We start from the raw sequence: 14,925 nt of genomic DNA, 5'->3' as shown, positions 1-14,925 counted from the left end.
ATTGCGTTAAATGAAGTATATTATTACAAGTCATTTCACCTGTTGCTTTTTATTTTTTAATGTCTCCTAGAAATCTAAAATTACATATATGGCTTGCGTTGTATTTCTATTGGACAGAGTGGTCAGGGTGGAAGATTTTTGTTTGTTTGATTGTTTGTGTTCTCACTCCATTTTTCCCCCTCTGTTGGTTTGGAAATTAAGCACCCTATTTCTCTGTTTTTGGTGCAATAGTTATCGAAGTGTGGCCCCTGGGCAGTAGCATCAGCAACGCCGGGGAACTTGCTAGAAATGAAAATTCTAGGCGCCCACACCCAGATCTCCTGGAACAGAAGCTTTGGGGGTGGGGCCCAGTAATCTGTGTTTTAAGGAGCCCCCAGGTGTTTCTGATGCACGCTGAAGTTCCAGATCCATTCTTTAATGGTTGCTCTTTTTTTTATTTTAATTTTATTTTTTTTGGTGAGGAAGATCGGCCCTGATCTAACATCTGCCAATCCTTCTCTTTTTGCTGAGGAAGACCGGCCCTGGGCTAACATCCATGCCTATCTTCCTCCCACTTTATATGGGACGCCGCCACAGCATGGCCTGCCAAGCGGTGCGTTGGTGCATGCCCGGGATCCGAACCGGCGAACCCCGGGCCGCCGCAGCGGATCACGCGCACCCAACCACTTGCACCACCGGGCATGACCAGCCCCTTTAATGGTTACTCTTGAAACTTACTATGATATTTAACTTACAAAACCCTAGGGTTGATCAATATCTTACGCCCTCTCCTAAACAGTAAGAGTTCTTTAGAACATGTTAATTCTGATCCCTCTTCCTGAATCACCCTACCACATCCAGTATTTAAATTTTGTCCTTTTTTAAAACCCACAATGTAGACATTTTCATCATGATTATTTTCTATCAATAATATTTGCTTAAAATAAGACACCTACATGTTTACCAACTTCTTTGTTCATCATTTCTTCTCGTGTCTCAGACCTTCCTTCTAAGATAATTTTTCTTATTCCTGAAGAAGAAAATTTAAAAGTTCCTCTAAGAGTATCATGGCGGTAAGCTCTTACAATTTTTGTTTATCTGAAAAAAGTCCATATTTCATCCTTGTTCTTCAAAGGGTTTGCTGAGGACGGGTTTTAGGGTGACGGTTTTTTCCTTTTAGCACGTTGAGGACACTGCTCCACTATCTTCTGTCTTCCTTTTTGCTAAAGAGAAGTCAGCTGCCAGCCTAATTGGTCTTTAGTTAGCTTCATCAACATTTTTCTCTTTGTGTGGTGTTCTGCAGGTTCATTACGATGTGGCGAGATGTGGATTTCTTTTTTTTGGGGTTCTGATTGATATAAATTGTGCTTCCTGTATCTGTGGGGTGGGTTCGGTTTCTCAAATACTCTCAACATTATCTCTTAAAAATATTACCTCTTTTCCATTCTCTCTTTGCTCTGCTGGGATTGGACTTTCTGTCTTCTCTATCTTGTAACCGAGTGCTGTCCAACAGAGCTCTCTGTGATGATGGAAATGCTGTATGCTCTACACTGTGCAGTGTGACAGCTGTTAGCCACATGTGGCGAGGAGCACCTAAAATGTGGCTGTGCAGCTGAAGAACTGAGTTTTCCATTTTATTTAATCCAGATATACGTTTACATTGCCGCTTGTGGCTAGTGGCTGTGTTGTGGACCAGAAAGCTCTAATTTCTCCTTTACAGTTTCCATCACCTTCTCTCTCTGCAGTGTATTCTGGGTAATTTCCTCTGACCTGTTTTCCACTTTTAAAATTCTCTCTTCAGCTAATTAGTCTGCTCTTTAACCCATCCTTGGATTTTTTTCTTTTAATGTTACCAACGATATATTTTTTTTATTTCTAAAAGTTCTACTTGGTCCTTTTTCAAGTTTTCCTGGTCTTTTCAGATAGTCTGTTATTTGCTGATGTCTATGATTTCATTTTAAATTTCTTTAAATATTGCATACATACCATCTTGTATTTGGTATTGATAATTACCATATCTGAAAAGGCCTAGGAGGGTCTAAATTTGCTGTTTGTTTCTGCTGAGTCTTGTGCATGCTGGACTTGTATTTGATCTTATGGGAATCTCCAGGGTCTACACGGCAGGTGCTTTCCTCCAGAAGAGGGTTTCATTGCTTCTGCTGGGGTGGGGAGGAGGTAGGGATTGGGAGTGATGCCTGGAGCAGGGACCACTTCATTCCCCTTAAGGGGATCCTCGGAGAACGAGATCACAGGCTCTATTCCTTTGCTTTGCCACATCCCAAGTTTACTCCCCTGTTAACAGTTCTGATATCAGCGTATGTCCCCAGGACAGATCCCAGGTTTTGCATTTGGTTATCACTCACTGCTCCTGTTCTGTATTAGCTCACAGCTTTTTGTTTTTGGATGGGGGCTTCTTGGGGATTCCTCTTACTTTTGGTGAGGTGAATGATGCATTAAAAAGTATGTTTTATTCCATATTTAGTGGTTTGTAGAGGGAGGCCCTTCAGGAGTCTGTCCTTCCTCCACACTGCCTGAGTGGACATTCCTTTTGCCGTGAGCACTGTCGACCGAGCACTCTTCATGTTCTGCTGGCGCTGCCGGTATGTGAGTCTGTCCAATCTGCCCTGCCACAAGGGGAGTCCCCAGGTCAGCGGTCAAGTCTACCCATGCCTTTATTACCCAGGTTCATGGTGATGCTTAACGCCATTAGTAGTGGTAAAAGCCCAAGTTATGGGAAACAGAGCAATAATACCATTTTTTGCTTTCTTCTTTTTAATTTGAATCTGCCCAGGGATCTTTCCTGCTCCACATCCTTCACTGGCTCCCTGGATAAAGCCCAAGTTCCTTACACGACAAGGCTCTGTGTGAGCCAGCCCTGCCGACGTCGTCAGCTTCCTCCTCAGTCCTCTCGCTCTTTCCCTCGACACTCGGGGCTTCTCGCACTTCCCCAACGCTTCTGCCCTCCCCCATCTCCAATCTGCTGTACCCACTGCTCCCTCTGCCGAAGGGTGGCTGCTGCCGTCTTCTCTGCTTGGCGAACGCCTGCAAAGCCTTCAGAGCTCTGTTGCAATGTTGCCTCTTCCAGCGAACCCTTCTCTGCTCACCTACGTAGGCCAGTCACCCCCCTGCAACACACACCCCATCCACACCCCCAACCCACAGTCACACGCTCACACGTGCTCTCATTAATCCAGGTACCATTCCTGCGCTGCACTTCCCACAGCGGAAACTGATCACGGTTGTGTGACTGTTTGATGGGCATCTGTTGCCTCCCTGACTGCGAACTCCAGGAAGACAGGAGCTGGGCCTGTGCTTGCTCCCTAGGCATCTCAGGTACCCAGCAAGCACCCAAACCAGTGGTGTGCTGGTAGATGCTTAACAACCGGCTCTTGTGTTTTAAACAAGTGACTTGGTTTGTAGCATTCGTTTGCAGATCTCTGTGGTGTAAATCCCACCCACCATGGCCAATTTTCAGCACCAACACGAGGCCACTGGACGTGGGGATGGGAACCAGTTCCTGAGCCTGTATGAGCCAGCTCCAGCCCCCTGCTGCCTGGGACAGAAGGAGCTCTGTAAGTTTTGGCTAAAAGAAGACAAGCAGGAAGGGAGGAAGGAGGGGGGAGGCAGGCCTCCCTCTCCTGGCTCATCTTCTGCCAACCCCACTTCGTTTTGGCCACATGAAGCTACTTGTGGTTCCTCGAATGCACAGCACGGTCTTTTTCCTTTTTCTCTCAGCCCCTGGCAGGCCTCTCGACCTTGGCACTAGAAAAGTGACATTTAGGACTGAACCTTTCTTTGTCGTGGGGCTGTCCTGTACACTGCAGGAAGTTAGCAGCATGCCTGGCCTCCACCCGCAGATGCCAGTGAGCACGCAGTGTGGCTGCTCTGGCACCCCCATCCTTCCGCCCAGGCCCCTCTGTTCTTGGGCCAGCCCCCCGCTACGGGTCAAATCTCCCTGCCTTGGGCAGTGGCTGGGGAGCCCCTGTCAGCGCTTTTCAAGCCAAAAGCTGAATTCTCCTCTTTTAAACACTGCATTATAATGTGAAAAAAGCGACGTTTTATGGCCTGATAACGGCCTCTGCGTTGGATGGAGAGGCTTTGCTCAGCCCTCGGTCACAACTCCTGTGAAATATGTGCAAAAGACAGGCCTTGGCCGGGATCACACAATGCGGGTTTAAATGGCATCAAGTCATTAATCGTGTAGCTGCTGGACGGACGGCAGGACTCGGGTGGTCCCGCACCAGCCCACAAGCATCCCTGAGCTAAAACGCTGCTGGCCCTCCCACCCCGACGTGTCCCTTAAAAAACACTAAACCGTACAGTACCCAGAGAGTCCCATGGAGCCCCGCTCTTCCCAACGGTAACTGCTTTTGCTTTAAAAAACAATCACATTCTTTCCTTTCCCCTCATTTTTGGTGCCTCTACCTGGCAAGGCCCCAAGCTTGTGCTCACTGTGTCTGTCCCCTGGCCCAACAAGCCCCGGCCCCCAGCCTCAGAGGACATCCTCCCCCAGTCACCGCTTCCCACCAGCCCCTGCTCCCAACACTCCGGGAGTTTTCTGGGTCGTCAGGGAATTGATTTCTGGGAGTTGGCAAGGTTCCCCCTTGCTCTGCACTCATTTCCAAGGTGTATGCTCGGCAAGTATTTCCTAATTTTACAGACTTAGGAGGAAGACGCTGAGAAGAGGTCCGGGGAAGGCCAACACCATTATCCAATGACTACTACTGAATGCTTTAAAAAGTAGATATTGAAACTTTCCTTTTCCCTCCTTGCTCACCTGTTCTAATGCTGAATAGTGCCCACACTTGAGAAGTCCTTCTTAGAGTCTAACCTGTGGCTGAAGCCTCCTGCCTTTTTTGTCTGCACTAGGGAGGTGTTCCAGCTGGCGGCCAGCCTCCTCGTGTGTCCCCACATCTGCTCCCACATCCTGTCTGCTTTTCCAACATGAATTCCCAGCCAACTTCTCACCCGCTGGGTGGTCCTGAAAGGTGAATTCTGTGAGAAGCTGGAGGGGATCTGTAAGCAGAGGCTAGGGAAGGAGAAGGATTCTTCTCCATGTGCCTGCGTAGAGACGGTGCAGGTTTGCGTCTGCACAGCTCTTGGAAGCAAAGCTGGGAGCGATGGATGGCTGTGGGGTCGAGGGCTCAGCGGTACCGGACTCCCTAACTGGATTTTCAGTCTCCTCTTCCCTTCCCCGACCACCCCAGCTCCCCCAGGGCCTTCAGGACATCTCAGGTCCCTTCTGGCTCAGCTCAGCCTGCTTCCATGATGGCCGTGAGGCCGTGTCCACTTGCTCACTGGGACGGGGGCCACATAGAGTCAGATCCAAGAACCTCTGCTCAGGGCGGCATTGGGAGGCGATGCTGTCCGTGCGATCATCCTAAACGGTTAATGCAGACTGTCCAACCTTCCATCCCCCGCAAAATGCCTCGCAACTGCCTCCTGGGAATTTCCAACACCAGTCGTGAGCGACTTTATTTCTTGCACAAAGGCCAATATAGGAACAGCAGAGATGTTTATGAGCCGTATTTATTTAATTTCCTTCCAAATGAAGAGGGCTTGGTACGGCTCGTGGTGGGGGCGTTCTCACAACTAGATACCTCCAGGAAATGCCAGGAGGAAATTGGTACTAGCCCTGGCTTTTCTGATCATGTGTCCTGAAACCCGGTACCCTGCAGCGTCTGCAGCCAGGGCTGACAGCCACCGCTCGCTCACTGCGGCCAACGCCCCTTTGAACCCATTAATATGTGTAGCCAGAGCCTCAGCATGGGGCAGAATATCCCAGGAAGTTTCCACCATTTTATGAAACAGGGCTTCTCTCCTTTTTCAGATAACCTCCTTCATTGTGACACCCTTTCTCTGCCTCCCTCCAGGACTAGAATTCTGGGAATCAGAGAACCAAGCCTTATCCTAAATGCTCATGGTTTTATCAGCTTCACTTGTGTCTGCCTGGGAAGAGGTGAAGTGTGATAGTCTGTTGGACCCCAATGCTTGAACTTGTTCCATCACTTGCTACGTCTGCTTGGGCTATCTATGTCACCTCTCTGAGCCTCGGTTTCCTCACCCGTAAGGTTGAGACAATAATATACACGTCATGTGATTTTGGTGAGGACTACGTTAGGATAATTTACGTCATATCATTGTTTACAGCTGAATCCTCAGCTCTTAGCCTTAGGCCTGGCACCCAGGAAGCAGTCAGCCAGTGTTTGCTGAATGACTTAACGAGTGAATGTAAAGTGCTTCCACATGCCTGGCACATTAGACACTCAGGAAATGTCATCAAATCGTCTCATCTCAGACCCTCCTCTCCCTGCTCTCATCACTCCCCCATCCCCCCCAGAAGCCAGGCTCTGTCCTCAGGCCTCAGCCTCCATATCCCTGGGCCCCGGGTCACAGCTGCCGCCACATCGGGGACCATGCACTCCCCTGGGATTTCTGGGAGAGCGTGGAGTTGCCCTTTGTCAGGCCCATCACCACCTCATCTGCAGGTGGAGCACCCCCCTGTCCCTGCTTCTCTGAGTCCCACAGAGCCTGGCTGAGTCCATGGTAAATGGCTGGGTCACGTGGCTGGGCCCTCGAGTGGCAGGCGGGCTGACCCCCAGCCCTGGTCACAGGGGCCTCTGAGGGCCAGGGCGGCCTCAGGATTCCTGTGCTGACTCCGGGCTCCTGAGGGCAGCCCCACTGTCACTCCCCAAACACCCAAGCCCTGGGAACACTGCTCTGGCCTCAGAAATGAGTGCGGTCCCCCTGCTGCCTGGCTGTCCTGGGAGGGAAGGGCAGGAGGGCCGTCTGGTGAGGGAGGACCTGTGCCAAACTGAGACGGCACCTAGGGGACTCTTTGATCGGAAGGAAACACAGGGCCGCCAGAGCTGGAAGAGCCCACAGGGAGAATCCAGACTGCGGGCGGCAGAGCCGGTGGCAAATTGGGGCCATGGAATATTTTTCCCCTAAAGGACACTACATTTAAAAAAATTAGTTGCCCATATTAAAGAATTGGGGTATATTCCATGACATCTGTGGCTTCTCCTGAAAAATCAGGAGCTCTGGAAACTGGAGCCCCTGCCTCTTTAGCCGGGGTGTGTGCCCGCAGCCGCACGGGCCCCCTTCCCTGAGTCCCCTCTGAGCCCAGCCCCCAGGCCTCGGGGTTTGAGGCTCGGTGGGAATGAGGCGTGTATGGGCCCGCACAGTGCTCTCACGTGACAGTGCTGGCAGAGGTGGGTCCTTGTCCTCGTCCCCACGACACTCTGCAGAGGGGCCTGCTGGCGCTGATCAAAAACAGCTGCCAGGAGAGTCACCCCAGCTCACCAGGGGCCTCACAGTCACAAGAGCCGATGCTTGCTGGTGCCTTACGATGCGCGGCTGTGACCCCGTGTGCATCCTCCCTGGTGAGGGGGACACAGGGTTCCCAGAGGCCCGTTTTACAGGTGAGCAAAGTGGAGCTCAGAAACGCCAGTCAACGTGTGCAGAGGGCACAGCCGGGACCTGGATTTCTCTCACGACCCATGTGGCCTCTCCCGTGAGGTCCTGCAGCCCCGAGACCAGCAGGGCGATAGGCCAGACACTTCTCTCCACTTCTCAACTCATCTTTGCAATGGCCCTGGGAGACAGGCAGTTTTATTTCCATTTTACAGACGGGGAAACTGAGGCTCAAAGGGACTAAGTGACTGGCTTAGGGTCACCCAGCTCAGTGCTGGCTCTGGGATCACATCCAAGGATCCGGCTCCACAGCCTGGGTCTTTCCTCCACATCCCTCCCTATATTGCTTGTATTTATCAATTCTGTTGGGTTCAGGCTGTCACTAAAATGAGTTCGTGTTTCTTGCACACACACGAAGAGACGGAGGGAATTTGGAATGATTCACACATCCAAGCTGTGGTCGGTGCCCCGGGCCTGTTAGCTGCGACCCTCAGTTTGCAGACGGCCCTCAAATTCCCTCTGGCTTCAGAGAGCCCCCTCCTGTCATCACGGCTCTGGCCCCTGCAGTGACGGCTGTCAGAGGCAGCCTCCTCCCCGCCCTGGCCCTCGTGCCCTGATCACAGGCTCTGTGCCACCCCAGAGACGTGGGCCTCCTAACAGGGCAGGAAGCTGGCACTGGGCAGGCATGGAGCCAGTTTGGATGTGACCCCAACGTCGCTGGCCTGTCCCAGGGGAAGCAATTAGGCAGCTCGGAGCTGGTGGGATGACAGGGACGCTGGGGGCAGATGTTCTGGCAGGATGGCGTGCCCATTCCTCTCCCTGCCCCTGGGCCCTCTGGCAATGGACTCGGCCCTTCTGTCTACACTTGAAATCTGGGACAGCAGCAAAATGGACACCCTGGGACTGACTTTTCTTAGCGAATCTGTGGGGGCCCTTCTGCCTTCTGCAGATGCTGCCTGCTGACTCAGGTTCTGTCCGAGCAAAGGGGATGCTCGGATAGAGAGGGGTCCGACTCCACCTGGCCTCGCACCCGGCTCCGCTTACTTCTTAGGGCACACGGGAACCCCACGTGAGCCCCAGGAACTTTCCAGGGCTAAATGATGTCAGAAATGTGGCATGCTTAGAGATCTCCCAAGAACCACCGACCTACCACCTCCAAGCACAGAATAAAGGGGGCTGAAGAAGTCACCCAACCCAGTATTCCCAGAGGGCGCTCCACGGGACTACATAAAAAGGCTTGGTTCTGTGCAGAAGTCAATTAAGTTTGGGAAACACGAGGTGGAAAAAACGGAAACATTTTTGTTCACTGCAGAACTTGTCGGAGCCTTGATAAGCTAATGCGTTGTGTCGACCTCTAAGGGTTGTAGGCACTATGCATTGTTTCTAAAACTTATTGACCCAAGGATTTATTTTCTCAGCTGAGTCTTGTTGTCTCTGGCAGCTCGGAGCACTGGCCTGGGGTCAGGCTGGGTTCTAGAACCAGCTCAGCCACTGATGCCCTGCTCAGCTGTGGGCAAGTCCTTTCCATCTGCAATATGAGGGGAGTGGGTGAGAGGCCACTACGAGCCCTCTCGGCTCTAAAACTCTTGCTTCCTCTGGTCCTATCCTGGGCTGGCCCCGGCAGCTCAGACGAGTTGCTGAACTTACCCGGGCCTGTCTTCACATCTGTGAATGGAGTCAGTTCTGCCTATCTCACAGGGCTGGTGAGAGGCTGAAATGAGACCACTGTAGTCATCATCATTATCACTGTCATCATCGTGGCTAGCAATTATTGCTACCCAAGCTAAGCCTTTTATATGTAGTAACTCCTTCATCCTTACAGCTGCACTCTGACAGTATCTTATTGTCCCTGCTGTACAGGGGAGGAAACTGAGGCACAGCCGGGTTAAGTAGCTTGCCTAAGGCTACCAGGTAGCAAATGTCAGGAGTGAGGTTTGGACCCAGAGAGTTGGCCCAGAATCTGTACTCTTAACCTTGACCCTAGTCTGCCTGTGAAAGAGCCCTCTAAACTGTAAAGTGCTGTGACCTAGGAGGCGCATGTTCAACGTAGGCTTGAAGTGGTTCACCCGGGGACGTGTGTGGCCTCCTGGGAGGGTCCCTGGCCCTCGACCCGCAGGCTTTCAGAAGCTGGGGGGCCCGTGGGCAGCCCCCACTTTCCTGTTCTGCCAGGGTTGGGCGGGGAGGGGCCTGTACCACCTCTCTCTGATGCGGGGAAGTCTGGGTGTGCCCATGGGGAATCACTTTTCCCTGAGAGGCAGGAGGAGGCCTGAGCAGCCTCCTCTCGTCCTGGAGGCCCTTGGAGGGACCTCAGAGATGACTTAAGCCCTGGTTTTCACACTGCCTTGATGTTGCAGAACCTTCTTTCAAATGAAATCACATCTATAAGATACATAAACCCAAGCTTTGGGCTGAAGGGCAGCGAGTGTGGCGGAGGAGGGGGCCTGGGACAGCAGGGACTCGTGAGACTCCACAGGCACAGGTGGGTAACCACTGCCCCGGTCTGCTTCAGAAGGGAGCCTGAGGTCCAGAGAGGGAGACTGACTTGCCCATGGTCACACAGCAAGTCCTTGGCCAAGCTGGGAACCGGGAGTCCAGAGCCAGGCCCAGGGCTCCTGACTGCGCTGGGCTAGGGGCGGTGGGGCTTCTGGGGCGGAGAAGACGGGCCTCCTCAGGAGCCCGAGGGTGGGGTCCGGGCAGAGCCCTGCGGGCCCCTCGGCAGCAGCTCCACCCCAGACCGCTCCCAAGAGCAGTCTTGGGCAGCCTTGCTCCCAATTTAGGACTCATCATTCGGTGTCCATGGGGCATCACTGGCCCCAGGCCAAGGCCAGCAGGTCCACCGGATGCTGCACAGAAGCTTCCATCGGCCACAGGTCGGGTGGTGGACGTCACACTCAGAACATGGACTTCACCCGGTTTCCACGCCTGCCCCCGCCACTTCCTGGCTGTGTGCCTCTGGGAAAATCGGGGACCCTCTCTGTGACTCTAATGGAGGTACTGCTGCAGCTTCTGAGGCTGCCCGGGGGGCAGCAGACACTCACACTCCACCAGCCCCCCTTGCTCTCTGCTCAGCAGGGCCAGGCAAGGCCCCTGGCAGCGGGCTGCATGTGGCTCCTCCCTCCCTGGGGAACCCTGGAGCTGCCCCAGGAAGGTGGCCTCCACCGACCTTATGACGGCCCCTTGGGGAAGCTTTCCAGTGGTAAGTCTGCACTAGAACCCACGGGCAGGATGCCGGCCTCGGCCACTGCCCCCTGTAACCTCTTGCAACTGAGCCCACAGTGGGGGTCTTGTTCAATATACAGATCCCAGTGCCTCGCCCAGACCTTCTGAGTCAGTAGGTATGGGATGGAGCCTGGGACTCTGTATCCTTCAAACTCAAGGGGTGGTCAGCTTTGACAACTACTGATCTATGTGTGGTTCTTAACCCTTCTCTCTCTCCCTTCCTTTCTCTCTTGCTCACTTTTTCTATCATGGGATCCTTCAAATGGACTCCTGCATGGAGGTCCAGCATGCAACAGATAAGAGCAGTTTCTGGCTGAAGGTGGGGCTGGAGCCCAGCCTGCTAGTTCTTTCACAGCTGCAGCACCCTCTCGAGGGAGCTCTGAGGAACCCCCGAGGGTTCCAAGGAACACATTTTGCAAACTCCTGCTCATTCCAATTTTTTCCTCTATTGAGTGGAGAAACTTAGTCCCAAAGAGCTGGCCTACACAGGGCTTGGCTAGTATGGCTTTCTCAAGTTCTCTGAAGCTTCCTGTTGATCAATTTTCCCTTGTGGGGGGAACTTGGGGGCCAGACGCTGAGCAGAGCCCCAGTCACTGAGAACATGGACTCTGGAGCTAGACCGCTGGAGCTGAATCCCAGTTCTGCCTCTTCCCAGCTGTGTGACTTTGGGCAAGCACTTAGCCTCTCTGTGCCTCAGTTTGTTTATCTGTAAAATGGGGACGATAATAGTTTTTATCTTGGTTGGAAGGATTATATGAGTGAATATCTGCAAAGAGCTCGAGGCACGCCTCACTGCCAGACCAGGCCGGCCCTGGGCTCTGACACACGTTTCCTTATAAGTGTCACTGCAGGGTGACTCTTGGGGCTTCTGCCTGAAGAACCAAGATGTGGGCAGCTTGATTGCTTCCCACGGTCTAAATCTGTCCGTGCCAGCCACGGCAGAGAGTGTGTTTCTACCTGGACTCTAGAAAGACAGAGCGTTGTCAGGCTGGTGGATTCTGGGGGCAACTGTGTCAAGCTCTCCCTGTTCCAAGGCAGAGAAGCCCGGATTCTCTCACAAAGCAACGCTGGAGCTGAGTCTGGACTCTGAGGACTGTGTGCCCAGCTAGAGGGACATCAGGTCACACAGCCCGATGCCTTGATTGTACCCCTGGGGACAAGTTTTGATTGAGTCACCTTCGGGCTCAAGATGTGTGTGAAGCTGCTTCCACACTTTTTTCCTATCTCCAATTGAACTTAAATCCACTCAAATCAGAGGGCACACAAACCTGGGGCCAGTCCTTTCCAGGCTCCAAAACACATCCAGCTCTCACTGCTGAGCCTACGAGGAGGGGAGGGTTGTTACACCCATTTCAGAGATGAGGACACTGAGGCTCACGGTTAAACAATCTGATTGAAATTGGATGCAGGGCCAGAGCTGGAGTGATTATCCAGGCCTGGCCTGCCCCGCTGATGGGCTGCAGGGGTCCTCCAGGTGGAGCATGGCATGCAATTTTATAGAATCTCTTGTTTTGGTGCAATGAACTGCTATGTACCGGGAGCCCAGTAAGAAAGCAACCAGAGATTTCCAAACCCTGAAACTCAGAAATGTAGCAAGCAGTCAGCCGTTGGTTGTGGGGGACTCTGATTCAGAAGCATGGCCGCTGCATGTGGCCCGACAAGGTCACAGGCTCCCCGGGGACCTGCTAGGTAACCGGAAGTCCTGCCATTTTCAGGAAGACTAGGTCAAGGTTTTCATTTGCTGCTACTCCCGCTTCTTAAAGATCAATCCTCTTGGGATAATTTCTCATGGATGCAGCTTGTTGGAGCTGGTGGGCAGAGCCCGTAGTGTGCCGGGCTGCCTATGGGCAAATTTTCCAGTAACTGGGCTTTAAGGCACCATGCAGTCATGGATCAGGTATGGATTATCCATTCCCCGGCTGCCACCAAGATGTATACCCTCAATTTGCCTGAACAGTGACACTTCGCTGGTGATGCGCTATGACTTTGATATTTAAACAGCTTCCAACATACAGTCAAGATCAAACTCCTTAGCTATTTTCAAGTTTATAGGTCATTCTTTCATAACATAAAATCAGGAATCTATCCTTTTATAAGTTAATGATATGTATTCCCCCTTGATCCTTTATGGTCGCTGGGTTCTTTCCCCCCTGGAGTACGGGAACAGGCGGGAGTCGGGGACTGTGGTATGTTTTGCCCCATCCAGTGGGGTTTGAGTTGAGAAAGCTTAAGAGTCATTTGTTCAGAGCAGACGGGCTGCGGTGGGAGGTCGTGAGGCCCGTTTTGGGAAAATGCTGGGTTTTGGCGAGAGGGCCCACAGATATTTTTAAACTCAAGTTGTCAAAGGGCTGATGACCCCACGTTGCAGCCCCACTACACCCAGATTCCCCGGGAGCCCAGGTTGAGAGCAGCCCCACCCTGCTGCGGCACTGGTGTGGGGCGGCTCCTGGGCCCCCAGCTCATCCTGTGGCCAGGAGAAGACCCTCACCCAGTGTTGGGGGCGGAGCTAACCCTCAGGATGCGGGGTTCCCCTGCAGGGCAAATGGGGGCATCTTCTGCCTGGAATGGAGACCACTGCTGACAACTGCTCATTTCTGCTCTGCCCTCCCCACCAGCTCCTCTCTGGGGGTGGGTTTTCTGGGCCCAGGGATGAAAGGCTGACGATATAGACTCAGTCACAAAAGCAAGGAAGTGCTGGGCTGCGCCAGAGGCCACTGGTGGGCGAGGGTGGGGGTCGGGTGAGGTTTAAACCCGGCCTGGCTGAGGCACCAAAGACGCCCACATGCTCGGTCTCAGCCCCTCACTGCCCAGACAGTGAGTGGTTCAGGGCACTATAGACTCCCTAGGTTTGAAGCCCAGTTCCACTGTTGACTAGCTCCTTGACCCTGGACGATTTACTTAACCTCTCTCATCGATAAGGTAGGCTGTTGGAAGGTTAACTGAGTTAATACATGTAAAGTGCACAGCATGGACCCTGGCCCATGGTAAGTGCTTAATAAGTGTTAGATATTGTTATTACTATTACTAGGTTATGCCTGTTGGAGCCTGCCAGCATGGGTAGAGAGCACACAGAAGGACCACACAGTACAGCCATGCAGATTGTGCACTGCACAACTCAGGGCGCCATTCACGCAGTAGTGGCTTCTGAAGTAATGCAGTTCACAACCCGTGCGGCTGTACACTGACCCTGGATGCCCCAGGCAGCCCTTCTTCAATTTCTGCCTCATAGGTGCCACTTGAAGTTGGACCATTTGGGGCAAGGTCTCAGAGAAGATTAACAAAGGAGGTGTGTGGCTTTTGAGTCGAGCTACAGAGATTTGAATAAGGTGTGATCCAGCCCTTGAGAACGTCATAGGATTGTAGGAGTGACAGCTAGGATCTTGGCCAAGTCACTGCTTTCTGGGCCAAAGTTTTCCCCATCTGTCCGGTGTAGGGGCTGGGTTAGTTTCGGGTGCCAACTCTGACTGACTGGCAGTGGCTGTCTGAGGCTTTGTAAAGTGAAGACTCAGCTACTCTAGGCTGGGGGAAGCGCTCTTTAATCAATTAGTGATGTCTGCACGAGGCCAGGAAGAGGGGAGCAGTGGCACGTGTCTGGGTCACTTGGGGTCCTCAGATTCGCCCAGTGGTTCTCAATCCTGGCTCCACCTTAGAATCACCTGAGAAGGTTTAACAACCCTGAGTCAGGGGTATGGCCTGCCACCGGTCATTTTTTTTGAAAGCTCCCCAGGCGATTCTAACGTGTGGCCAGGTTGAGAACTGCTCGGGCCGACGCCCCTAAGTTCCCCGCGGTCCTGAGCTCTGCAACTTCCTGGCATGGTCTACACATCATGGAGCTCTGAGCTTTCTTCCAGCAGAAATGACAGAGGAGCTAAAAGGCCTGTCTTCCATCAGTCTTATTGCTAGAGAGGATTTTTAAGTTGGGAGATAGAAGTTGAGGGCATCGGGTACAATTAGGGATTGGGGAATCTGGGTGGCCCCTTCTTGGGCCACACTGCAGAGTTTCACAGGCCTTGTCTCTGGGGGAATCTCATGGGGCTCAGAAAAGCCTGGCCACTCTGGCTTCATCAGGGAAGCCCTGTAACCCCCTCAATTTCTCCCTTAAGCTCCTTTCAGCCCTAGGGAAGGTGGGAAGTTGGGACGATGCAGAGGCCCACGGAGGTCTGCAGGAAGTAACACGCCCCAAACTCACAGGCCCGCCCTCTGGGCCTTTGGAAGGAGCGCCGGGGGGCAGAAGGAAGCAGATGAAAGCTCACTGGGCCGCTGGGCTGGATAACACAGGGCCAGGGCGCCAGGCTCGGAGGTGGTGCGTTA

At 52.8% G+C, this 14,925-nt stretch overlaps 1 protein-coding gene across 1 annotated transcript in view; it reads right to left on the bottom strand.

The window, feature by feature from the left end:
* Positions 1-14,925, bottom strand: part of KAZN (kazrin, periplakin interacting protein) — a 447,423-nt gene that overhangs the window by 26,883 nt on the left and 405,615 nt on the right. The gene's annotated exons all lie outside the window — the stretch shown is intronic.

This window comes from Diceros bicornis, chromosome 13, assembly GCF_020826845.1.
Source record: "Diceros bicornis minor isolate mBicDic1 chromosome 13, mDicBic1.mat.cur, whole genome shotgun sequence".
Taxonomy (NCBI): Eukaryota; Metazoa; Chordata; class Mammalia; order Perissodactyla; family Rhinocerotidae; genus Diceros; species Diceros bicornis.
The sequence above is the reverse complement of the archived record's forward strand: the minus strand, read 5'-3'. Positions and strand labels throughout refer to the sequence as shown.